This window comes from Notamacropus eugenii, chromosome 6 (assembly GCF_028372415.1).
Source record: "Notamacropus eugenii isolate mMacEug1 chromosome 6, mMacEug1.pri_v2, whole genome shotgun sequence".
Taxonomy (NCBI): domain Eukaryota; kingdom Metazoa; phylum Chordata; class Mammalia; order Diprotodontia; family Macropodidae; genus Notamacropus; species Notamacropus eugenii.
This window is the reverse complement of record NC_092877.1, coordinates 266915998-266943792: the sequence shown is the minus strand read 5'-3', so window position 1 is coordinate 266943792 and position 27795 is coordinate 266915998. Positions and strand designations below refer to the sequence as shown.

At 35.4% G+C, this 27795-nt stretch overlaps 1 long non-coding RNA gene across 2 annotated transcripts; it reads right to left on the bottom strand.

The window, feature by feature from the left end:
* Nucleotides 1-1057: 1057 nt before the first annotated feature.
* On the bottom strand, nt 1058-26036 carry LOC140512900 (uncharacterized). Of its 2 annotated transcripts, XR_011969964.1 has the most exons (5): nt 25711-26036; nt 24617-24852; nt 23244-23349; nt 11315-11499; nt 1058-7390 (listed from the first exon to the last, which is right to left on the bottom strand). It is a non-coding gene; the product is annotated as an uncharacterized lncRNA (long non-coding RNA). The 2 variants fall into 2 exon arrangements; XR_011969965.1 differs by lacking the exon at nt 1058-7390 and having other exon boundaries at nt 9177-11499.
* Nucleotides 26037-27795: the final 1759 nt, after the last annotated feature.

The following is a 27795-nucleotide window of genomic DNA, read 5'->3' as shown; positions in this document are numbered from 1 at the left end:
TAAATATGTAAATCACAGAATGGGCATTTAGATGTGCCTGATATGCTGTATCAAAATTTAAAGATAAAGCTGGCTAGGGTCTCCTGTGAATATAGACATCATTACTTCCTAGAAACTAATTGGTCCTTCTGAATCTTAATATTTTCTTTTGAGGGAGTGGACCCTCTGAATGCATGCAGTAAACCCTTCTGAATTATGATCACACTAACAATCCTCTGTGAATTTCATCACAACCTCACAAAGACAGTCAAGTGTCACTGAATGATTTCAAACCATTTTGCAACTAATCTGATGGGAGATTTTAACATCAGCTTGCTTTAAATTGAATGTCGTTTGCATATCTTTTCATATGTGCTAGCTACCAACCACCTTTAAAGTTACATGACTGTAAGCATGTTAATAATTTTCACAGACATGAGTGTAGGACTTTTGGGGGTAGCCAGGTACTTAACGATTTTTTAAAATTTATATTCAGCATGTGACTGCATTGCAAAGTTTCCCCAATCTCAAAATAAAATCTCCTAATATTTCAATTAAATTCAGTTCACTTTCTTAAGATATTTCTTTAACATTTATCAGGCACCAAATTCACCTCTTACACAACAGACAACAATAAACTCTAGTTACAATAGTGAACTAAATGTTTAAAAAGCCAAAAATTTATAAGAAAAAGAGTATTATATTTCTATCAGTTGTGAAAAAAAATCAGAATAAATTATTGAAGATAAAACATGTTTGTTTATGCGAAGACAATGATTATGCATGGAGAAATAAGTAAGGCTAAAATAAAAAAAATTAAAGAGATTGGGAAAATGCTTACCTTAAATATAACTGATAAAGTTTTAACATGCATAATTCAATAACTTAAAATTAATTTAAAAAGTTGTATATGATTCTAAATGGAGAAATAGTATAAGGAAGAATATAGATAATTTTGTGAAGAAAAATTACTTATTGTTACTCTACATTAAAATGCTTCTCATATTTTCTGAGGATCAAAGAAATAAAAATCAAAAAATATTCACATATCATAATTTCAGCTATCAAGGTGGCAAAAATGTGAAAAATTAAATAATTCAGTATTGTTAGGACCATGCAGAAACAGGTACGTTTATTACAATATAGAAGACTAATAACTAGGATAAAATCTTTAAGTTTTTGCCCTAGGTCATAAATTTGGGGATACAGCTTCTGGGAATAAGGTGTGGTTTCTTCCCAAAATGTTCTAGAGACCATATAGCATCCTCAGAAGGCACTGGATTGATAACCTCTCTTCCAGAAACCAAATCCATGGTCAGTCTGTTGATCTCCATGTGTCCAAGAATTCTTCTATCTTGATATTTTAAAGACTCTTGCAAAATAATTCTTAATTGTTGTTTTAGTAGAAGGAATTGACTCAATGTCCTCTAAGATCCTTTACAACTCTAAATCTATGATAGTGTGACTGAAGCCATTAACCAAATGAACCCCAACAACAATAATGAAAAGTCATCATAAACATGCATAGTCAAGCAAAATAAATCCCACATTATTCATACCCCAAAATCTATATCTCTCTGTGTATTTTAATTCATTAATTTTCATCCAGGAGGTAAGTGACATATTTCATTTTTAGTCTTCTGGACTAAGATTTTATCATTTAATTGATCCAAATTATAAAGGTTTTCAAGCTTGTTTTTTTTTTCTTTCTATAATATTATTGAATTGTTCTCCTAATTCTGCTCAACTTATTTAGCACAAGTTTGTAGAAGTCTCCCCGATTTCATCTAAAGTCATCTCTTTTATTATTTTTATGATATAATATTCCATTACATCCACATACCATTATTTGTTCATCCATTTTTTAAGAGGAGAATGTCCCCTTAAGTTTTCAATTTTTGGCTACCTTCAAAAGAGTTGTTAATGACATTTTGTATATATAAGTACTTTTCCTCTTTCTTCCAGAAGTGACATATAGGTGGGTCAAAGGTTATGCAGAATTCAGTGAATTTTGAGATATAATATTCAATTTTAATTAGATAGACACTTTGTTTGAGAGCAGCCTAAATACCAAGTCAACTACTTCTTACCCAAGGAAATCTTACATTCTCTGCAGTTTTCATGAAGACATGGTCTGCTATAGCAAATCATTTCAAAATGCCTTCTTGTTCTCTACTCATATTTTCATCATGAATACCTTTCATGAATGATGGGACCATCCTCAAAAAAGTATTTTATAAATATGAGAAAAGTAAGGAGATTTTTGCTTCTCCCTATAATAAGAATCCAACTTTTAAATTCCATCATATTTTGTGGCTGCAAATTATGTAATATGAAAATATCAATGAATTAAAATGCTATGTTATACAAAGGGCAATCGAGAGATTCGAGGAGACTGTAGCATATCAGTGATAAAAATGATTCACAAGAAGCAGGGTAGAAGATTATCAGCAAAAAAACATGTGGCCAGATAAAATGGTGGCCCAGTATTGGTACCCATGGAATATCAAGGAACAGAGGGGAAGCAATATAGTACATTGGAATAATCATATGATTGACTTACATGAGGACATGGACACTTTACGAGATAAAAAAGCATGCATGTCTTATGATCTGTATCACGAAAGGGAGTACTCATACAAAATGATCACAGATCCATTGAAGAAAAAATAGTAATCCGTGGAAAAAGTTTGTTTGTTTGTTTTTAGTGGGAGAGGCTATTGTAACAGTCTAGCAGTGTAATCACGAGGACCTGCTTCACATACTCCACAACCTAACCTTTAAAGCACAGACTATTTCAATAGCCTGCTGGTTGGTCTCCTTGCTTCAATTTTCAATTCAATTTTCTGCTAAGTAAGGTGAGCAGACATGGAAAACAATTGAACAATATTATAGAAAAAAAACAAGTTTGAAAAACTTTATAATTTGAATCAATTAAATGACAAACTCTTAGTGCAGAAGACTAAATTGAAATATATGTATATATGGGTCTGTGTATGTATGTATGCACGTATGTAGGTATATACCTAAATTACAGGTTTGACCATGTCACCCACTTCCATTGAAATCCTTTCACCTTCAGGGTTAAACGTAAAATCCTATGTTTGGCATCCTGACTCTTCATACCCTGCCTCCCTCCTGTCTTTCCAATCTTCTTAAATCTTACTCACCTCCATACGCTCTGTGATTCGGTGACACTGGCTTCCTTATTATTCTTCACACAAGACACCTCATCTCCCCAATATAGCAATTTTCATTGGCTGTATACCATAGCAGGCATTCTGTCCCTTTTCATCTTTGCTTCCCTGTTTCTCTGACTTAATCTAATTTCCTGATGAGTGGGCCGCTAGGTGGTGCAGTGGATAGAGCACCAGGGCAGGAGTCAGGAGGACCTGACTGAGTTCAAATCTCACCTCAGACACTTTACACTCACTAGCTGTGTGACCTTGGGCAAGTCACTTAACCCCAACTGCCTCATCCTGGGTCATCTCCAGTCATCCTGATGAATATCTGGTCACTGCATTCAGATGGCTCTGGAGGAGAAGTGAGGCTGGTGATCTGCATAGCCCTCCCTCACTCAAAGCAAAGTCAAGTGCAAGTCATGTCATTATTTCTCTAATGGAATGGTCTTCTTCAGCAACGAAGGATGAACACACACAGGAAAGAACATATTTCCTCTATGTCTATATTTCCTCTTATCTTCCATAAGAAGTATTGTCTGATCCCTCTAAATCATAGTTATCACTATTATTTAGTTATTTCAGTCATTCTGACTCTTCATGACCCCATTTGGTTTTTTTTGGGGGGGGGGCAAAGATGCTGGAGTGGTTTTCCATTTACTTCTCCAGATCATTTTATAGATGGTAAAACTGAGACAAACAGAGTTAAGTGACTTGCTCAGGGTCACACAGCTAGTAAGGATCTGCGGCTAGATTTCAACTCGATTCTTCCTGACTCCAGACTTGGCACTCTAAATCTCAATTCTTTCCTACTATGGATCATCTCTGATTTGTCTTGTTTGCATATAATTGTCTACATATTGTTTCCCCATTCACTTGTTAGCTCTTTGAGAACAGAAATTATTTTTTATCTTTCTTTATATACCTAAATGTGGTGCCTGGAAAATATAAACACTTAAATGTTAACTAAATGACTGACTGAAGAAATGTGGAGGACAATGCACATGGAAAGTTTGCACTTAGAGAGCTTTATTTCAAAAATGTATTTTATGATTTTATTTCAAAACTGCTCTATCATTTATTATCATAGAATTACAAATTTAGAACCAGGTGGGATGCCAGAGACCATCAATTGCAGTTATCTCATTTTATAGATTAAGAATTTGAGGCCCTGAAAAGTTAGATTGGTTATCAATGTTACATAGACATAGATGTCACATAGATAGCATCAGAAGTACTACTACCCCACACTGTCTCAAATACCTATGCAACACTGAGCCATTCATTCAGTCTGGATCTCAGTCTTTTCATTTGTAATATTAGGAGTTTGAATAAAAAAACCCTCTAAAATCTCTTTGAGCTTTAATCTATATCCTTTGACAATAAATACCCTGTCAGATGCAGCCACTGTGTTTGTTGGTTTTTTACTTATCTGTTTTTCCTGATTAAATGAGAGCTTTCTATAGGACAGGTAGATTTTAGAAATTGAATAAGGTATGAGAAGCCAAAAACATGCAAAAAAGCTTAAAAGCAATAAACAAATAAATGCATTGAGAAGAAGAAAGGAAAAGTAAAGATACCCAAATTAGGAGATACTGTCTAATTGTGGCTTCATTTCTGATAGGTGATGGCAGAAGAGTATGCTGCATTCACTGTGGACAGGTACAAAGGATTTCAGCGTTTGCAACCAAGAGGAAAGTATCTTTTCATTGGCCTTTTGACTCAGCAGAGGGTATTGGCATGAAATTAACACCAATCTTCTTTGGACCATTCTGTGTCACCTAGCATTCATCAGATTTGAATGATATTTCATACAAATTGCCTTAAGGAATAGTTACAGGGATTTTCACGTCCTAGTTGTATAGTACTATTAGTATCGTTGGAGAATACCTTAACCCCTAAAGACTTGCTGTTAACAAAAATACTATACTTTTCCCCATTATACCACAGCTTCCCTATATAAATGACTTTAAGAAATAAAGATAACATATTGAACAGTCCCATCCCTATTCCCTCAGACTCTATTATAATCACCCTTATGATGGAGCACACCTCATTACAAAAGCCAAATTACTTATCTCCCAAGGGTTATCTTTTAGTCAGGGTGGATTTTACTTATCCTCCAAACAACCAAAAATAATCAAGATGATTGTCTTAGTCTGACAATTTCTGAGCATTTTTGCATAATAAAGTTAGAAGGTTTCTTTTTTAAAAAAGAAAAACCCTCCAGATAGGCCAACAAGATGGTGCATAATTGATACTGATTCAAACTGAAGAGGCTTACATAATGCTATATGCATACTTATATAAATGGATACAAACAAGTTACGATTTAATGTTTGACACCTGAATTTAAAGATCTGTAATCAACAATATCTAATGATCTAAAACCCAATCACATCAATAAGGGAATATAAAATACTTTCTTGAAAAAAGTAAATATTTTATTTACATATTTAATTTTATAAAATAAGTACTGAAGCTCAAATTTATGCACTTTATTAAATTCTGCAAAAATGTTTCCACACTATAACCTCATGAGCTAGATAGCCCCAATACTATGATGTACACTTTATCTTTTTGGAAACTGAAACTTGGAGATGTTTTTAACTTGGATCACATGATTCCAAATTCAGTGAATGTTACACTGTCCTGAATTTCTTTATATACTTTGCTCTGTTCTGGAAGACTTCCTTACCTTTCAGTCACCACCTCCCCCACCTCAAGATTCTGCTGATGTCTATAAGATACCTTAAAGTTTGTAAAGTGATTGTTATGAATTAAAGCACCTCCTTCCCCTTTTGGGGAAGGAACTCAAATGATGACTTTCTCAAGTAAAAAAGCTTTTTACGGTCACCTCCTGTTTATCTAGAAATCAGATTTCCAGCCATGTCATCCATCCAGAAAACAGCCACAGAGTCAGAAATGAGTGAAAAGAGACTTTGAGTAAGAATTGAAAATGACAAATAACTTTGTGACATCTTATTCACTAAATCCATAGAAAAAACACAGCAATGTCATCAGACCTTTCCCATAGTCACCAATAAGAAGGGGTCATTGTGATGAAGTAGAAAGGAAACTTGATTTGGAATTAGAAGGTATATATTGAACTCACAATCAACTATTTACTATCTCTGTGATATCAGGCAAGGCACTTCACTTCGGTAGGACTCAGTTTCCTTGCTCATCTTTAAAATGAGAACCACCAACCAGATGCTCTCTAACACTCTTTGCAGCTGTAAATCTTATATTCATGTGTAAATGTCACAATTAGGACTTGAAATGAGCTTTCGTCTTCTGTTTCTTGTTCTTTAACATGAACAATTGAAGATAGAAGAGTGAAATGCTTTTCAGAATTGGGACTCCTGAGTGACTGCATTAATTGAGGTCAGGAAATGAAGAAAAAGCCTTTGAAAATTCAGTCCTACAGAGAACAGAATTGGCACAGGTGCTAGGAGTCCAGATGACAACAACAGGTTAGGTAAAAAAGAGACAAAAAGCTAAAATCATGCTCTAACAAATGGTGATCAGCCAAGAAAAAAGCACTAAACTCAAGCCAAAAGAAATTAAGCTAAAAAAAAAAAATTAAAAAATTTGATGTCTGTCACTATGATCATTAAGGTGGTGTAGATGTTGTCTCCTGTATTAGAATGTAAGTTCCTAGAGGAAAGGGAATGTCAGTTTTGTCCTTGTGTCCCCACCCCCAACATAGTTCCCAGCGCATGAGAAACATTTAATAAATGTTTACAGATTGATTATTCTGGGTGAATGTATTATTACTCTATCCATATTCAAATTCAAACCTGACAGTTTCTTAATTGAGCCAACTAATCTTTGACTCTGTAACCTTTAGCTTTTTTTATCTTATTCCTTCTAAGAAAAAAGACAGAACTTGCCTTTCCCTCCATGTTTTCTGATTTGCAAAGAATTTTACTTTTCCCTTTTAAAAGCTATGATAATCATATTAACAAATACAAAAGTGAAATTTAAATAAAGAAATGGGCTTTCAAAATTGACATGAGTTAAAGAAATACATGCCACATTTTAACACCTAGCATGACAAGGAGACAAATCAATAACAGAACAAATTTGCTATTTCTCCTAACTAATTGTATTTTTATAAGCTATTTGGCATATGTGACTACGTTTATTTATAAACAGCAGAAAAACACCTACCTTATTGATTCCTGGTAGTGATTGTTGGACATATGAGTGGAGTATAATTACTGTATCTGTAAAATGAATCAAAATTTATTGAAAGGGAATTAATCTATCCTTAGAACTCCTTGTCTTAGCATTGGTGTATTCATGAAAGTGTATCACATGGCAAGTTTTCTTTGTATGAAACATGAAGAGTGGTAACACTAATCTTGTTTCTTGTCTATTGATGTATTTCATGCAAAAAGCCTGTGGTCTAAAACATAGGCAACATTTCCCTTCAGACTCTTGTCTGAAAATTAAAAAGAAAAAATATCTCATAATGGAAGACTAATTAGTCCTGTTTCAATAATACATCCATTGTGTTAAACAAAAACCAAAATACTCACAATTGGTTGACAGTTTATATCCTATAATCTTGGTCTAGAAAATTTACGACTTTAAGTAGTTGTCCTGATTGTGTGAAATAGTCTCATATAGACTTATAGGAATTATATGAAAAATAGTCTTATATGAAGCAATTGACCCAGGAGGGACTAGGAAATCCATGAAATGCTTGAGTAATACTTAGAGAGGAAAAAAAATGATCACAGTGTGTAATTTGATTTATTCTGATAAAATAATTTGTAATAAATTATTTTTATTTAAAGTCAAAAACATAATGAATTAGGATTCATGTTATAAAAATTATTCTAGATAAAACAAGTTTAGGTATCAGAGCACATTCTACCTATTTGTGTCTACTCTCTCCCTTCTCCCATTCATTGTCCAAACAGCTGCCAAAGTATTTTGAAACTCTAAGTCTGCCTACATAACTATTCTGCTCAAGAATCTGGCTTCTCATAAAAAGCAACCTCTATTTGACATTTAAAGACATTTGCAATCTACCTCCAAACAATATTTCCATACTGATTTAGCAATACTCTTAATCACAGTTTCTTTGTTCTAGCTAAGATGAAAAATGTGCTGCTCTCTCTATGGTCAAACCTCTGTCATTTGCTTTGGCTGTCACCCATACCTGAAATGTTCTCCCTTTGAACTTCTGCCTCCAAAAATCTGCAACTCCCTTAACATCGCAATTGAAGGACTTTGAATGGAAACATTTCATGATTCACCTAGTTATTAGTAATCTCCTCCTGTCCCTGAAAAATTGTGACATATCTATAACTATCTAGCTATCTCTGTGTATATGAGTGTGTGTGTGTGTGTGTGTGTATGTGTGTATACACACACGTATATATTATGGAGAGAGGCAACATGACATAGTGGAGGGAGAGTTAGCTTCAAAACCAGAAAGATCTCTGTTTAATTCTGCTTCTGACACTGGATGTATGAACTGGGAAAAGCCACTTAATCTCTCAACTCTCTAAGACTATAAATTACAGTTCACTGGGTCATGAAGAATCAACATGACTGAACATCAACAACCAATGTGCCAAGTACTATATTAAGTGCTTTACTTCCAAAATAAATATACATTTCTAAACAACAACAACAAGTAATTAAGTGTGAATAGTCAAATGATGTCAACCGATAATCATTGTGGGAGGACATTGTGTGGAGTACAATGGGCACTGCTGAGCCAAAGAGTTGGAAAGACCCATGCCTACTCCAGAGAGGACTGAGCCAGGAACCATGAAAAGAGATATAGCGGGTAAGCACTTGTGACCTTGAAGATTAGGAGAGTAACTCTGTGCAATACACAAAGAAGGTGTAAACCCATGTTGGAAACTTGCAAATCATTTGAGAGTTTCTTTCACCAGTGATATAATAAGTCTAATCCCTGTCTCTATATTTTTATATACTTATCCATGTAATGTCTCTCTCTCTCTCTTTCTGTCTCTTCTACACACACACACACACACACACATGCACCCCCCCACACACACACACACAATACACACTTCCACACTAAGGCATAATATGAACTCTTTGAGGGGAAGGGTTATTTAATTTTTTGTCTTTGTATTTCTAGTGCCTAGCATAGTGCCATGCATGTAGCAGTTGCTAAATAAATGATTTTTTGAATTAAATTGGAGTGTATTGACTTGGTTATATAAGAACAAACTAGGCTTGGTAAAATGAGCATGGATGTTTTCAAAGGAAAGTACATCTCAGCTGAACCTTATGTGGTCCAAGAGCTATGGAGTTGCCATTTAAATGTACTTACTCTCTCTCTCTTTCCTTTATCAATGTGTTAAACACTAACCCAAAGTGTATTGCCAAGTATAAAACCTCTATGCTCCTATAGCACTCCTGGGAGCAATGATATGTCTTCATTTCATTGAGTCCTGTAACTGAGGACTGGGAATGGGTATTGTGGACATGTCAGAATGAAAAGTTTGGTAGGTTTAGCCCACCCTGTGAAAATAGAAAAAAATGATTCTTCATTTATTTCATTTTGTTCATTTCCACCAACAAAACTGCTCTGCACTTAGAAATAATGAAATGTATGCATTAGAGTAGATGGGAAAGTCAAAGGTCAAAAGGCAAATCTCACTTTCTATTTCACATTTTTATAGCTGGAATCTTTACAGTATGGACAGCAGCACTCACACAGAGAATACTGTTCATCCCTGCAAAGGAGAAAGGATGAAATGAAGAAAATCTAGAGGGAAATACAGGGATCAAAATGTGTCAAGTTGAAAGATCTTCACAATCACCTGCTTTCTCATTCTTTTGGATTTACGTTCTTCTCAAATTCCACTTTCACATATCTGAAGTCAGGAAAAATTTAGAATGGCAACAACTGGATGAAACTTCTGAGAAGAGCAAAATAGACTAAAATAAGAGAAGAATTTAATTTTCCTAATCAATTTTTTAATTGCACATCAATTAGTGTAACAATGTTTAAAATGCATGGACAAAAAATATACTTGATTCCAGCAAAGGAAAAGGCATTGCATTCAACAGTGTGTATTTTTCAGAATTCCTACTTGGGAGGAAATCATAATAGTCTGACTCTGTTGACAGGCACAAATTTTTTATTTGAGATGGCAAAAATTGGTTAAATTCATTCAACCATCTGATATTTTATAACCTTAGTGACCTAGTTTTTTCTTAGAGGCATATTCTGATACTCAAATGGATCCATGATTTCATGGATGTGGGCCTTCCCTCTAGAACTCCTCCATATCTGCCCCTCCTATGTGACACATGCTTTTCCTCCCACAAAGATTGCCACAGATCTACCAAAAATTCAGAAAAGTCTTCCTTGCATCCTTTTGACATCTTGTAGATGCCAATAGACCACATCAACTGACCTCACTCTCGTTGGATAAGAATTCCACCTTCTTTTCTGACCATGCATTTGACCATATATTCCATCAATCTTCACTTCTTAATTTTGTTTGTGACATGTTAACAGTAGTTTGTCCCTTTGTTGTCTGTTAGATCATCCACAAGTACAGTTCTTTACAGATTTCTATCCCAAGAGTCACAACCACAAAGCATCACACACAAAAAATTAGACTTTGTTTATCTAATGACTGGTTCTAAACATTAATGTAATCAATGGCTTATTTTCACAGTGATTTAGGTTTCTGTTTGTCAGTCCAATCACAGTTTCATTGAATTCTTTACAATTATTCAAGGAAATTGCAGTGGTATAGCCTGAAAGATTTCATACATTTTTGTCATCGTCCTAGGTATCCATCCAGGTGGCATGGGTTTGCCTCCAACACATCTGAAAATTAATCAATATGGCAAAGCTAAGATAAGCTACCTAGTACTACTATGAAACAAGGGGTTGTTCCTGCCAACTTAAAAAAAAGGCTTCAAGGTTAAGTAATAATTTGAACATTGTTCCATATGGGAGGTCCACATGCATTCAAAAGAGTTTTCATTAATAATTCACAAAGGTAAAACTCTAGTAGGTACAGGATGACTATAGCCCAAATTAAGACATTCAGTTGAAAGACTAGACCATTCAGTTGATTCATCAGTAACACAGGCATGCATAGAATATGAGTTGTCTGTATTTGAGAGTGTCAGCTCACCTGAAGCAAGCATCTCCATTGGCCCTTCTCTCCAAGGGAAAACACGTGTAGGGATAATGACTCAGGGAAAGAGCCAACGGGAATGTTCTGTCCATGGTGTGTAGCATACCCTTCTTAGGTGCTATGTATTCCTTTGATAAGTACATATATCTTGAATAGACACTCCAGATATAGTATGAGCTGATCTGAAATTGAATAGGAGAAAGAGAAGAGGTAGCATCACTGAAAAAGATAATCTTTTCAAAGCTTCCAAGCTCGTTTCTAAAACAAACGTTTCCAGTATTAAAAATAGTTCTAATGTTGTTTTATGTCTTCCACTGGAAGAAATACTCACACTAGTTATTCCAAATTATAATCAGGCTCAGTTTGTGACTTCCAAGATTGTGTCTATACCTCCAACCCACTTACCCTCTCATCTGGCAATGCCTTCATCTCCACAGATCCCTCCATCAATTGGTGAGTTTGTCACTGGAACTCACATCTGAGAATCTAACATCAGTTATTCTCACTTTATGCTCAGTTTAGATCATGACCTCTTGGATAATAGTTTTCTGTCTTACTCCTATGTGAGGTATTTTCCCTCTCCTTGCTTTTCATCTCCTCCTTATGTATGTTATTTCACAAATTAGAGTTCCTTGAGGAAAGTGGCTTTCATTTTTTTGTATATATTTGCATTTCCCATACTAACTACAGTGCTGAACACATAGTAAGTGCTCAACAAATGTTCCAACTATCTTTCTATCAATCAATTATCAGGGAGTTATTCAGGGCCTACTTTGGACCAGACATTTTGCTAAGTGCTCAGAATATATATTTTTTTAAAGTCAAGTACATTATAGTCTATTAGGGAGAAAATATGTACAAATAAAGAATAGGAAGAATGTAAAGAGAAGTAACACAAGGTGGCTATGGGAAGGAAGACACTAGCTACTGGGACAGGATAGGATAAAACTTTCAAGCAGAATGTATAATTTGTTTTTTGTTTTTTGTTGTTTTTTTGGGGGGGGGATTTTTTTAAAATTATTTTTTAATGTTTAACAATCACTGCCATACAATTGAGATTTTATCCCCCCCACACCTACCCCCCACTACCCCCCTCCCTCCCCATGACAGCACACAATTCTGTATAGGTTCTACATATACTTTCCTATTGAGTACATTTTCACTATAGTCATGCTATGTAGTCAGACTAAAATAAATGGAAGAAATCATATAACAAATCAAAACATGAAACACAAAAACATACACATACACAAACATGATCTGCTACACAGAATGTATAATTTGAGCTGAATCTTTAAGGAAATGGAAGATTTCAAGAGGAAGATATGACATAGGGGATAGTCTGTATAAATGTAAGATGACAAACATCATTTGTGCCGAATACTATGGCCTAGTATAACTCAATTATAGAAAGTTTAGAGGTAAGTGACATAACAATACTAGAAGATGAAAAAGTTTAGGTTATGGAAAGATTTAAATGTTAGGGCAGTTAATATGTTATGCTAGAAGTAATAGGGAGTTACTTGAGTTTATTGGGTAGGGGGAAGGTATGGTCAAACCTGTATTTAAAACAAATACCTTGGTAGATATGCAGAAGACTGATTGGAGTAGGGAGAGAAAAGGCAAAGAAAAATTAGGAAGATTTTACAATAGTCCAGGTGATATATAAAAAGAGCCTATACTGGGCTGGTGGCAGTATGAGTAGAGAGCAGATTTTGTATCAGAAAGCTATTATGAAGATGGAGATGGCAAGATTTGGCAACTGACAACATAGATATATAGAATGAGTGAATAAGGAGTTAAGAATGGTAGTTGTAAACCTGAGTAACTGGGAGGGTTGCAGTGCTCTTAACAGTATAAGGGAAGTTTAGGAAAGGGATGGGTTTAGGGAAAAGATGAATTTTGTATTAGTCATGTTGCATTTTAGATGCCTATAGTATACCTAGCTCGAAATGTTTAATAGTTTGGTAAAGTTTAGAGCAGCTCAGGAGAGTGACTAGAACTGGAAATTTAGTTCTGAAAGCAATTTGCATAAAAGTGGACAGAGCTCTTTGTTTAACCTAAAGTACATAAATCATAGTAGAAGATGGGTAAAGAAAGATCAATGAGACAGGGGAGGAGCTCCAGGAAAGAACAATTTCACCAAAACTCAGAGACGAGAGAGTATTCAGAAGTAGAGGTGATCACCATGTAAAATGCAAAAATGAGGTCAGTAACTATGAGGACTGAAAAGGGGCTATTAGATTTAGTAACTAGTAGAACACTGGAAACTTCAGAGAGAGGGGTTTCAGTTGAGCAGTGAGCTCAGAATCCAGACCACAGAGGATTTAGAAGAGAGCAAGAAGAATATACATCATGGAACATCATAAATTCTAAAGAATCAGATCAAATGTGGTCATGACCTACAGGGCAATGAAAAGATGTAAACTGGATTATGAGGAATCTGTAACATGCTATCAACCCTGACTTACCTATGTGAGGGAGAAAATATAGTACTTAGACTATGTATCATCAGAAAGGGAGACTGATAATGTAACAAGTGAATCATAATGGATGGATAGCCCATATGTTATACTAGTATTCATCTAATGTTAGAAGATACTGAAGAAAGTCTTCAACATGTTGGGAATCACATCTTTGGAGGATTTATGAAAGGACATGAACAAGAATCATATAGAGTCAATGGATTGACTATGATCAACATTGTAGAAAAGACAAACCCAGACTGATGAGTTCATGTATTCACTGATGTATATTCATGAGGGAATTAAAATAGAAAGATCACTCTGAACTTCAGGTGATTGGGATTCATTTTCTATAAGAGCTGTATTGAACCACTGAAGAGATCACAATAAAGATTCATGATCATGGCACAAGACAAGGGCAGGATACTGCCTCCATCCTTCTCCCAATGTTATAAGAATGTCCATGGTCATGATGGACGTGAAGGTGGTCAAAGTAATTTTCTTCAATGTTTTCAGTATACTTCTACAAAAGGGATAATAGAATGTATTCTGAGACTAATCTTAGAGACTTCCTTATTCCACTGCCCTTATTCTACAGATAAAGGAGTGAAGGTCATCTACAAAAAAGGTGTCTTGCTCAAAATGAAACAACTAGTAAGCAGCAGAGAATGAAGGAAGGAAGGTAGGAAGGAAGGAAGGAAGAAAAGGAGGAAGGAAGAAGAAACAAACATTTATTAAGTACCTACTGTATTCCAGGCAGTGTAGTAAGTGCTTTGCCTAGTTTCACTTGATCTTCACTACAAACCTGGGCTTATTATCCATATTTCACTTATGAAAAAACTGAGAAAGACAGAGGTTAAATGACATGTCTGGGTTTTATAGCAAGTAGTTGCTTGAAGCTAGATTTGAAGGTCTTCTGGACTCTAGGACCAGTAATTTTCTCCCTCCTCAATTTAACTTGAACATATAGTTAGCTGAAGACAGCAACTGGTTCAATTTTGTTCTTCATACTTCCAGTACCTCTCACAGTGTCTGGAACATAGAAGATGCTTATTAAAGACATATTGACTAATTAATGCTTAACATGCTACATCTGATAGGCAACATATTTGCATTTTAACAGTGACCCTCTGAAATTGTACTTGATATCAAATTCCAGTATAATGGAAGGGCAGTAGAAGAGATAGGTCATTTGTGACCAACAGGCTTATTGAGAATGCTCAAGGTATACCACGTAATTGGCTGTCTACTTTATGAAGGACCAGTCCTATTTATACAGGTACAGACATTTGAGAGTTAGGTCAATTAGAGCTTTTACTCAAATATTTAGACAATCATGAATATGCTTTTGTGTGTGTACAAATGAGCCTTGGTCCCACATATCTTTGACCACAAATTATCTGTTTATTTACCCTCCCCCACCTTATGGCAGACATGTCCCTGATCTGCTTAGTTAAGTTTAACACAGATGTCATCGCAAACTTTCTGGCCCCAGTTTAGAGGTTTTTAATAAATGCCTTCTGGGATTTAGAAATAACACTTTCCCTAGTTTAACAAAATGCTTTAGAGAATTATTAAACAGTAATTTACTAAATGATACTCTAGTAACTTAGGATAGTTAATGCAGATTTAAAATTGGGAAAATTTTGTTGAATAAGAACTAGATTAATATCTGCATGGAATGTCCGCTATAACCCGAGTCAGAATAAGGCTATAAATAACTAAAATGAAAGAAATCTTAACATATTTCTTTGATGATAAGTGGTGTAAAATCATGTGCACATTTTTTCATATTGTTTATTCTTTTATCTACAGAGAAAAGTGTTTGGTATGTATATTTGTGGGTATTTGTGTAAGTACTTAAATTATATTAATTACAAAACCAGTGATGAAGTTGTCAAGGAACACCCTAAGGCAAAAACAATGAACCATGAAGAAATGTATGTGTAGAATCTGATGAGCTTCCGTGATATCTATTGACTTCTAAAGATTTTATTGTTACAGCACATTTATCTGCCTTATACATTTTTTTTCAAGATAGTCTCTTTAGGAGCCTATAGTGATATCTAACAGGGCTAAAAGCCAAAGCAGAAGGTAACTGCATCATTATTGGGATTATTCAGCTTTCAAAACTTCTCTTCACATTAAAGGTATGAGAAACTCTTATCTCAAGTCTGGCTCAAATAAGGAAATGTAGAAGTTTACAGTGGTCATGAATAGGCTGTGGTATATTGCCAATGAACAATTTTGGAGGAGTTGAATAAGAGAAGTGGTTTATAGGAGGTCTTCAGAGAAAAATGTGATTAGGAAAGGAAGTAGGCTGGTCATGTAGCGACAGAGCCATGAAAAACCAATCAATAATCCACTGGTATCCATGGAATGTCAACAGAACTAAACAAAAGCTCCACACACATTGGAATGACCTCCTGTGGAGGACTGATAAGGAAATCTGAACAAGAGTTGCACAGGATAAAAAGTAGTCAGTACATTGTGATTTGCATCACTGAAAAGGAGTGACAGGAGACAGTGTGTGTCAGGCAAGGCAAACCACCACCAATACAACCTTGACTATCCTCTCCCCTCAGTCCATGATGGAGACAGTCCAGGACATTGAAACCAATAGTCTTAGAAATAACAATGCTTCCAGCCCAGGACCTACAGCCATGATCCTGAAAAAATACTCTGATGGAGAAATAGCCTGGCAATCACTCCTACCGGTTCCAAAGTCATGAATACTGAAGATTTTGCTGCCAAAGTCCTCAACACTTTAAAATGGGTCAACATCAGAATCTGTTATTAGTGGAAATGGCATTTTTGAAGAGGCATTACCATTTGCTTTACTACTAACTCTAAGGGCCATAGGAACTTTTTATCTAACTTACTGCTGAAATCTTCCACACCATATTGTCTCCTTGATTATAGTGTGTTACTTGAAAATAGCAACTCTTATTTTTGCATCCTCAGCACTAAGCACATTGGTAAGTGCTTGGTAATTTTTTTTCATTCATTCATTCATACATTCACTGATGAGATCACAAATCCATCAAAATATAAACATATAATCAAATAGCTTTGTTGTAGCTGTACTTTGGAGTTACAACTATGAAGTTATGACAAATTCTTTCAATATATGCTACAATATCTATATACAAGATGATCCAACCATACCACTTCCAAATCATTCCTTGAAAAACTATATACATTTAGATTATGGAATTGCTTTTAGTTTGAGTCTTATTCTTTTATAATATCCACTAATGTTAAATTTCACCATTTCAAGTGGATTTTTTTCCTTTAGGGTTAGGGGTATAGGAACATATAAAAAGTAATTTAGAGTTCAACCTGATGAACTTTATGGTTGATCAAATTTAATCACATAGTTTCATGTCAAAATGCTGCACAGGATAAAATTTAATTATATATATATATATATACATACATATATTATAAATAATTATAAAGTAATAACATTGATGGTGTTTAATGAATGGCTCATGAACTAATTCTGAAGGCAGATCCTAGAGAAGGATTTTTGGTTTGGGCTTTAAATATTTCTTTTAAATTTTCCCCTATTGCATATCAAGAAAATTTTTAGCATTCATTTTTACAAGATTTTGAGTTTCATTTTTTCCTCCCTATCTTCACTCCCCTCTTCTAAAAATGGTAAGCAATTTGATATAGTTTCTACGTTTGCTATCATGTAAAACATATTTCTATATTTGTCACAGTTGTATAAGAAGAAACAGATCAAAAGGGGAAAAAGTGTAAGAAAGAATAACATAAGAGAAAAAATATGCTTCCTTTTGTATTCAGAGTCCATTAGTTCTTTATCTGGATATGGATAGCATTTTCCTTTGTCCTCCAACATCAGACAATGTGGCTAATACTATGTACAATGCTTTCCTGGTTCTGCTTAGCTCATATTGCATCAATTTGTACAAGTCTTCCCAGGTTTTTCTAAAATCTGCCTGTTCATCATTTCATATTGAACAATGTTATTCAATTACATTCATAACCCCCAGCTTGTTCAACCATTCACCAACTGATGGACATCCTCTCAATTTCCAATATTTTGCCACCAAGAATAGGGCTGCTATAAATACTTTTGCACATGTAGGTCTCTTTCCCTTTCTTATGATCTCTTTGGGGTACAGAGTGGTATTGCTGAATCAAACGGTATGCACAGCTTGGTTATCCTTTCGGCATATTTCCAAATTGCTCTCCAGAATGGTTAGATCAATTCATAACTCTGACAATAGTGCATAATTGTCCCAATTTTCCCAGATCCTCTCCAACACTTATCCTTTTCCTCTTTTTTTGTCATATTTGCCAGTTTGGTATGAAGTGGCACTTGTTGTTTTAATTTGCATTTCTCTAATCAAAAGTGATTTAGAGTACTTCATATGCCTATAGATATCTTTGATTTCTTCTTCTGAAAACTGCTTGTTCATGTCCTTTGACCATTTATCAACTGGGGAATGGCTTGTATTCTCATAAATTTGACTCAGTTCACTATATATTTGAGAAATGATTCATTTGTCAGAGATACTTGCTATAGAGATTGTTTCCAAGCCTTCTGCTTTCCTTCTAATCTTGCCTGCACTGGTTTCATTTTTACAAAAACTTTTCAATTTAATTTAATTTAATTTCAATTTAATTTGATGAAAATTATCTCTTCTACATTTTGTAATGCTCACTATCTCTTGTTTGGCTATGAATTCTTCCCCTCCCCATAGATCTGATTGGTAGATTATTCCTTGCTCTTCTAACCTCATTGCTTCATTGTCTATGGTGCCTTTTAGCAAAATGGAGTATCCTTCCTTATTTCTTTTAATTAGATCTATTTTTGCTTTGACTTTGTCTAATATCAGCATTGCAACCCCTGATTTTTTTTTTATTACTTCAACCACAGCATAATAGATTCTGCTCCAGCCCCTTACCTTTTACTCGATGTATATCTCTCTGCTTCAAGTGTGTTTCTTGTAAGCAGCATAGGATTCCGATTTTTCATCCACTCTCCTTTTCACTTCCATTTTATGGGAAAGTTCATCCCATTCACATTCACAGTTATGATTACTACCAGTGTTATTTCCCTCCATCCTATTTGTCCTCTTTCTCACTTCACCCTTTCCCTCCTCACCAGTGTTTTGCTTCTGTCTAGCATCTCTTCTGATGTACCCTGCCTTCTATCAGTCCCTACCCATCCCCTTCATTTGTTCTCTTCCCCTCCTACGTCCCTTTCAGGTAAAATAGATTTCTACATTCAACTGGTTACATATATTATTCCCTCTGTGAGCCAATACTGATGAGAGCAAGCTTCAAACAATGCCCAGCTTCCACCCTTCAATCTTCTCCTCCTCTGGAATAGGTCTTTCTTGCCTCTTCATGTGAGATGATTTACCCCATTCTACCTCTCCCTTTCTTCTCCATCTATTGTACTCCTCTTTCTCATCCCTTTTTTATGTAATTCCATTATATTCACCTTATACCCATACCCTGTGTCTAAGTATATTCTATCTATACTGATAGTGATAATTTTTTTTGAGTTACAGCTATCATCTTCCTGTGTAGGTGTAACAGCAAGGACCACAGCATATACAGGAGTGACTGCTGTACAGGTTCTTAGATCTGCTTTTCTAAAAGGAAAGCAACTTTTGAGGGGTCAACATTCTATTTTAATCAAGCACATATATCATTCACTTAGTTCAGGGGAAAAAAGTCATCACCTTGAACTTAAGAGAAAATACAGAGAAATAAAAACCAACGGACAGGGCTTCCAAAAGTCTGACCATAAGCAATACATACATCACAGATCAACAGACAGATCCAACTGTCTGACCATACATACCAGAGAGAGAAGCACCAACATCTGAGTTTTCAAAGCCAGGGCTCCTTTGTGGCTACCCAGAGTCTCATTTGGCCAAACAAACACTTCAGATGAGCAAGCCCCAAAACAAAGCCTTACCTCAGAATATTTATACACTGTTAACAGCCAGAGGGCAGGACTCTCTGATCCATTGCCTCAGTAGAAATTAACAAAAGATATTGAGGCATATTAATGGGCAGGGAAGATCTTTAACTCCCCCCCACCCCACCATTAACCTTAAATTACCACTATAGTAAGAATGTAAACAGTTTAGCTCTATTGAATCCCTTATGTTTTCTTTTCACTTTTTATCTGTTCATGATTCTCCTGGGTCTTGATATTATAGGTCAAATTTTTGGGTTAATTCTGATGTCCTTATGAAGGTCTAGAGAAAAGTGTTTTGTTTTTAAGTTTTAAGCAATGTGGTAACATTAATGTGTAGTCTTTTAAAATGACTAATTTGTAGGATAACACTCATTTGCTTGTGTAGCCTCTAATATATATGTATAATTCTTCAATATTGCTGTTTTATTTCTATTAACCACTCATATAACCTGACTGTATATGAAAGGGAGAGAATGAAAAGAATCAATAAGACTACTTGAATAGAGCTCTGAAAGCTCTTGAGGTTATAGGTGTGATAGTTTAAAAACTAGCTCTCTGAAAAAATGTTAACTCACTTTTGGGTTTAATCTACATTAATAATATTTCCTCTATCTTTTTTAAGTCTAGAAAATCAACAGATTTATAAGATGATTTGAATTGACTTCAGCACACCTCTCTATGGGTCCTGCTATTATATATTTTATAGGCATTTAGTGATTTGCTGTAATTAATCAGATCAGTCACATTCTTTTCTTCATATACAACTCAACTCAGCATTTATTGACAGCCTGCTATGTAGATGGCAATATGTTAGGCACCAGACATTTAGAGACAAAAATAAAGCAATTTTTACTCCACAGAACTTACATCCATTGGGCTAAATATAATATACACAAAGATGAATAGATACAAGATAATTTGAGAAGTACACTAATAGTGACATGCATTTCAACTTATCCATTAAAGGATCAAATGCAAGTTTCTATATTTGACATTAAATTTCTCAATCTAGTTCCAACCTACTTTTCCAGACTCATTGCATGTAACTGTCCTTCATACACACTACCACCCAGTCAAACTAGCTTGTCTGCTAACTTTCTTACATGACCTTTCATATCCCATCCCTGTATCTTTGCATAAGCTATTCCCTATGCCTTGAATGTACATTTTCCTCACCTCAGACTTTTAGAATTTCTATCCTTCTTGAAAGCTCAGTTCAAGCAATACCTCTTACATGAAGCATTTCCTGATTCTCTTTCCAATGGCCAGTTCTTCCCATGAACTGAAAATAACTTGTGCTTATATAAATTTATCTCATATATATTTATGCATGATATATTTTCCCCAGTGAGACATGTAAGCCCACTGAGGACAAAGACAGTTTTATTTTATCTTCCTGTCCCTACCTCTTACTACAGTGTCTGGTACATAGTAGGCATTTAGCAAATTTAGATTGATAAATATGATGAAAGATCTATAGAAATAAATAGATGTAAAGGACAAAAATAAATCAATAGCAGACATGTATATTAATAAATAAATTTCATCCGTTAAAAAAGTCTATTATATATTAAAACACATCTACCAAAAGATGCTGACAAAGATCCTACTTTGCATGAGACTCTGATCTCTATTTCTTTCAGCTTCACCTTCTTCATAGCATGAAAGAATATGACCAGATGATTTTTTAATATTTCCTTTATCCGTATATGGTCAACTCAGGTTTTGAAAAAAAATACTGAAAAAAATGGCATTCTGATGGAGTTCAAGCTTTGTTAATTTCTACCTAGCTATAAAAGGCTTTGAGTATAGATTAAAGAAAAAAAAATATTTTTTTGTAAGACCACACAGAGGAGCATCAACCAAAGTGGGACTGTCAGTTGATTTTATTTGGTTACAATAACTCACGGAAAAGAGTCCTTTCCTGATTCTTCCAAACCTCTAGCATCTTTCTGACTAAGGTTACTTAAAGTTATATATTGTATGTACTACCCATGTAAGTATGTGCATGTGTACATTGGTTTATCTAAATTCATTTCATAGGGCAGAGTAGATAGAATTCTATAGTCATCTACTCCTCTCCAAGGAAGACTTGGATTCTTTCCTGTAGGAGAGGAGGAGGTTGGGAGCACAAGGCCAGCTGCTTTGCTCTCCTCAGAGAGAGATTACTGGACTAAAATTGGATGTCTGCTCTCTCCACTGCCTGTACCCACCTCCACACACCAACCCCCCGCAAGGTGAGAGGAAATGTTTTCATTCTCAGATTTAAACTGTTCTCCTGGACACTATTTTTTAAAAAGGGAGGAGTATTCCCAGGTTTATACTTGAAAGCTTTACTCCATTCCCGTAAAAGACCAACAGAATGAGTAAACCCCTTTATCTGAGCAGATATCAAACAAATCATAAAATAGGAGTTTTTGAATAAATAAAATTAAATAAAACATTTAATATAGACTAGCATATGTTAGACAATACACAGAGTAAATAAATTCTCCTAGTAGGTGTGAAATATCTTACTGCAACCAAGAGCGTCCTTAATCTCACCCAAGGCAAAATTTTTCAAAGACTCTAGGGAAAAAACCCAGAAAAGAGGACATACCAAAGTATTAGCTGCTTTATGTATCTGTTCCTTACAAAGATTTTTCTGCTTCAACCAAGGATATCTCCCTGAAAAGAATTTTGAACCTGGAAACGTGTGCCATCTCTTAAAGCCAAACCATGAAAAAAGTCTCTCCTCTCCCAAGCACTAATATTGACCCTCGTGCAGGTATGCAAGGCTGAATAATCATTCTTTTCATCAATAAGGAGTCTTATGCAAATGTACTAGACTTCAACCCTGAACATCATATTTACAATGGAAATATGTCAAGCAGCATTTGGGTTGTAAGAGTATGGAAACAACAGACTCAAACAGCCCAGAGTTAATCAGTTAGTGATTTTTTTTATTTGTATTTTTAAAAATTTATGTTGTATTTTGAAGAATTCTGAGAGGAAAATTGAAAAAGGGAAGGGAGCTTCCCTGTTAAAGCACATGTTATTAAAGGTTAAAGTGGTATTTTTCAAAGACTTTGGTAAGCTGCTATTACTGAATGGAGAAACCAAAGTAGTGAGGGGCCAGGATGGCATAAACATCTCCTTTTCCTCCATGACTGTGTAGATAAGAAAGCAGTTCCCCATTATTAGCTGATAAATACAAGTTTTTTTGTTCTTTCATTTTGGTAAGGGGAAAGAACTAGAGGGAGGAGAAGCTGACTGCTGCTGCAGCCAGCAGTGCAAACCTCCAATTTATTTTCTTTACAAATGAATGATTCCCCACTTTGCTCACCACCCTTTCATTCCTATAATTTTGTTTCATCCCACTTCGATATAAAGGAAAATCTAGCAGGCAGTAATCGTTGTCTGTTATTATTAATGCTGGCACAAGTGGATACTTGGTGCAATAGTTTGAATATAAGTAAAGTAAGGGTTACTAACTCCAACTTCAGCTTACCTGAATCCAGAGTGGAGAAAGATAAGGTAATGACTCCAGTAGAAAGGCAGTGGAGATACCTCAAATCCCACCTTTAGGAAAGTACATGTTTTCATAAGCAGAAAACCTGACAAGTAGAAAGATGATAACATGATATATTTGTATGTACATATATATATGTATATGTGTGTGTGTATCACATGCACAATATACATAGCATCAAATATTTCCTATAACATGAAATATGTATTTTATATGGCATGCTATATAATATAGGTGATATATAATGACAAATATTATCATGTGTATCACATATGTGTTGTACAATACAGCTTTCTAATAGGTTCTTCAGTTTATGGAGATATATGGTATATGTACACATAAAAAACAATGTGTGCCTATATACATGTGTATTTGTGTAAGTCGCACACGTATATGTAAACATATACATACATGCATATGTTTATACATAAGGGAAATAACATCCCTTTGTATTCCATATGTATGGAAGGTTCCTCATTAAAATGTTACATGTCGTGGCCCCACACAGATGTTAGAAGTGACTCTGTTAAAACATTAAGCACATATACCTAACTTCAGATTTTGTCTCTTCCATTAAAATGCAAACTCCATGAGAAGAGGGATTTTCTTTTTTGTATGACCTCTTACCTTTCTATGTCAATACTTACTTGGAACATAGTACATGCTAAATAAATGCCTGTTGACTGACTGAGAAAACGGAAGGTGAACTGATAGGGCTAAATAGAATAGATGAGAGTATGGGTAGAGATATAATGGGAAGGGCCATAGTATGGCATTGTTGGGGGACAGGAACATTTGGAAAAGCTTGTCTCCATTGGGGCAGCCTTCATCCATTTGGATCCTATGCAGGGTATCTCTGATACCTTTGTACTCTGTAGGTGAGCATATGTCTCCTTGTTTTGTGGCTTACTTGATGCTGTTAGTGGATGGCTGAACAGAGTTATCTCCATGATTCCATCTGTCATAAAATCTCATATAATTTTAACATATGTGGGAGAGACACCTTGTTTTAGGTGAGCTTTAAAGATGCATTTTGCTCAACTGAACAAAATGATTTAAAAAAAACCCACAAAAGACACATGGGGAATCACATATTCTCTCATCTTTCACTTCGTTGAGTCACCATAAATAACAATTGACATTTATGTTACGCTTTAAGATTTGCAAAGTGTTTTACACACATTATCTCATTTGATCTTAAAGCAATCCTATGAGATAAATACAAGAGGTATTACTATCCCTATTTTATAGCTTCTCCTCCCTTTAACTCCTTCCCCTCAAAGAAAGGGAGACAAAAATAAAACAACAGAAGACAGTTGAGTTGGGCTGTTAATGATAATCTCCTTTCTCACCTGGTATGAAAGTGAGATCTCTAAGCAAGCTGCTTTTATTATTTCATCCACCATTTTCTTGTCTCTCAAGAGTATCTCTAGCATCTCACCACTCTGCTTTATCCATCCAGGGTCAGTAGTGCACCAAAGTCTTATAAGGATGAGCCAGGGGACAAGACACCCAGACACTGAACACACTATTTTGTCTTGCATACTTCTCTTCTTTCAATTTCCCTTTCCCAGAGTTGTTCAAAACACTGTGGCAGAAATTCAAATTTAAAAATATATCACCAACTGTTAAACTCTTGGATAGCATTTGCTTGAGTCTCTTTTGTCTCCATATTCACTCTTGCAATATAGGTGCTATGCAAGATACCCAGAAAATATACACAAGGCAGGGTAACGATAGACCAGAAATCTTTAACAACTGGGGGAATCTTCAAAGGTTTCTACTTCTCTGCCCTCCTTTTCCATTTTCTTTACATTAATGCTTTCTCCTCTTGTCAACCTAAATTTCTTTTCTTGCACTCTCCATTCTTTTTGTATTCTTTACCTTCTATACTATTCCCCTTGATGATTTATTCAAATACCATAGATTTATTATCTCTATGCTGAAGATATTCAAACCTATCTGCCCAATTTCAACCTCTCCTGATATCCAGTCTCACTATCTTCAACAGCCTTTCAGACATCTTGAACTAGTTGTCTAATAAATATCTTAAATTCAACTTTTCCAATATGGAATTCATTATCTTCCCCTCCCCACTCCTATCCCCCTGGGTGGTGAACCTGAGACCTTGAGACCACATGTCACCTTCTAGATCTTTGGGTAAGGCTTTTCCACTGAGTCCAAGTTTTACAGAACAAATCCTTTTATTAAGGGGATTTGTTCTATGAAGTGTGGATTCAGTCAAAGGGTGGCACTTGGGGATCTAGAAGGCCACATGTGACCAGGAGGCCACAGGTTCCCCACATTTTCAAACTTTCTCTGCCTCCTACCTTCACTATTTCAATAGAGGACAACATCATTCTCTCAGTCCCTTAGGCTTGCAACCTAGGAATCATTCTGGACTCCTTATTATCCTTAATCTGTTGCTAAAGCTTCTCAATTTTACCTTTGCAATATGGCTTGAATAGGCAAACCTTCTTTTTTCTTCTGACACACCCATCACTCTGGTATAGGTCCTCATCACCTCATCTCTGAACTTTTGCTGTAGCTTCTGGATGGTTTTCCCTGTCTCAATTCTCTCTCCATTCCAGTCCCTCCTCCATTTAGCCACTAAAGCAATTTTCCTAAAGTTCTGGTTCTACCATATTCCTGTTCCTCTAAACTTCCCAATCCCACCTTGCTCAATAAACTCCAGTGGTTCTCTATCACTTTCAGAATTAAATACTAAATATTTTGTTTGTCATTCAAAGTGCTTCATAACCCAACTGTATGCTTCCAGTCTTTTTGCGCCTTATTGCTGTTATGTATTACTTGATCAGATGACACTGGTCTTTTTATTGTTCCATGAACAAGACCCTCCATTTTTCAGATTGGCACATTTTCTGTACCTATCCCTCACACCTAGAGCATCCTTCCTCCTTATCTCCATCTACTAGCTACCCTGAATTCCTTTAATTTCTAAATAAAATCTCATCTTCTACATGAAACCTTTCTCAATCCCTATTAGTTCCAGTGTCTTCCCTCTGTTATTTATTTCATATTTATCTCCTATATTACTTGTTTGTATATATTTGTCTGTTGTTTTTCTTGTACTCTATGAGCTTCTTGAAGTCAGGGGTCATCTCTACCTCTTTTGTGTTCCAAGGGCTTAGCATAGCATATAGCACAAAGTAGGGACTTAACTCTTTATTGATTGATTGATCAGTTGATTAACACAAGATAAATTGAGTCAGGAGGGAGGACTCACAATGAGAGAGATCAGAGAGAGTTTCATAAATAATATATATTTAATATATGTAATAATAATAATAGATAATATTTATATAATGCTTACTGTATTCTAGACACCATACTAACCACCCTATTATTATTTCCATTTTACAGTTGTGGAAATTGAGGCAAACAGTGTCTTGTCTGAGGTCGCATAGATGAAGGTAGATTTTTAACTCAGGCCTTTCTGACTCCACACTCAGCTCTCTATCTACTATGCCACTTAGCTGCCTGTGAAGCATTTTTCAAACCTTAAAGTGCTACATACAAAGCATCCAGTTTCGAACACTCATTAGCTGTGTGACCCTGGGTAAGTCACTTCAGTGTTTCCCTCAGGCTTTTCATCTGTAAAATGACCTGGAGAAGAAAAGAACAAAACATTCCAGTATTTTTGCTAAAACAAAAACCCAAATGGGCTCATGAAGAATCAGATATGACCAAGCAACAACATATAAGTTAGATTATTATTGTTGTTATATGAAGGAGGTTCCATTATATCTGATCTTTGAAGGAAGAGATTTTCAAATGTAGAGACGGGGAAACAGTGCATCCCAGATATGAAGGGTGACTTGTGTCAGAAGGAATTTAAGTGATATGAGATGAGAAGGGAAAGTTCTCTATGAATGGCCTCATTTTTCCAGTAAAACATGAGGCACAGCTCTTATCTGACAGAGTGGAGTGGGAGGGGGCCAGTAGGCAGGGGGGTCATGGGAGGTTTGAGGAGATTTAGAAGAGTAGGATACGAAGTTGATAAGGCAGGATTGGCTATGAGGGGCTGGTTGAAGCGATGTAATATTACTTTGTCATGGACCCAGACAAGAATACCTACCTAATTTTCTCTACCTTCCTTAAAGAACCCCTGTAGGAATTGGAACTAAGGTGACAACCCTGGGAAGTATTCAAGGCTGAGGCCTAGTGGGTGTTAGATAAAAGATCTCCCACTCAGAGTACCTACAATTAAATTCATGTTTGTAGAGGGTCTAAAAATTTTACTGTCTTCTCCTCAACTATTATTGTAGAAGTAAGTAGAGATTAGAGACTGTACAGGCATAAAGACTATGCTATACTTTTCTTGACTGTGTGATTTGTCCAATAATTTGTCACCTAGTAGTTAACATAATAGAAGCTAGCATGTCTAAACCAGGGGTGGGGAACCTGTGAACTCGAAAGCCACATATGAATTTCTAGGTCATTGGGTATGACCCTTCAGGTAAGTCCAGGTTTTACATAATAAATCCTTTTATTAAGGGGATTTTTCTAT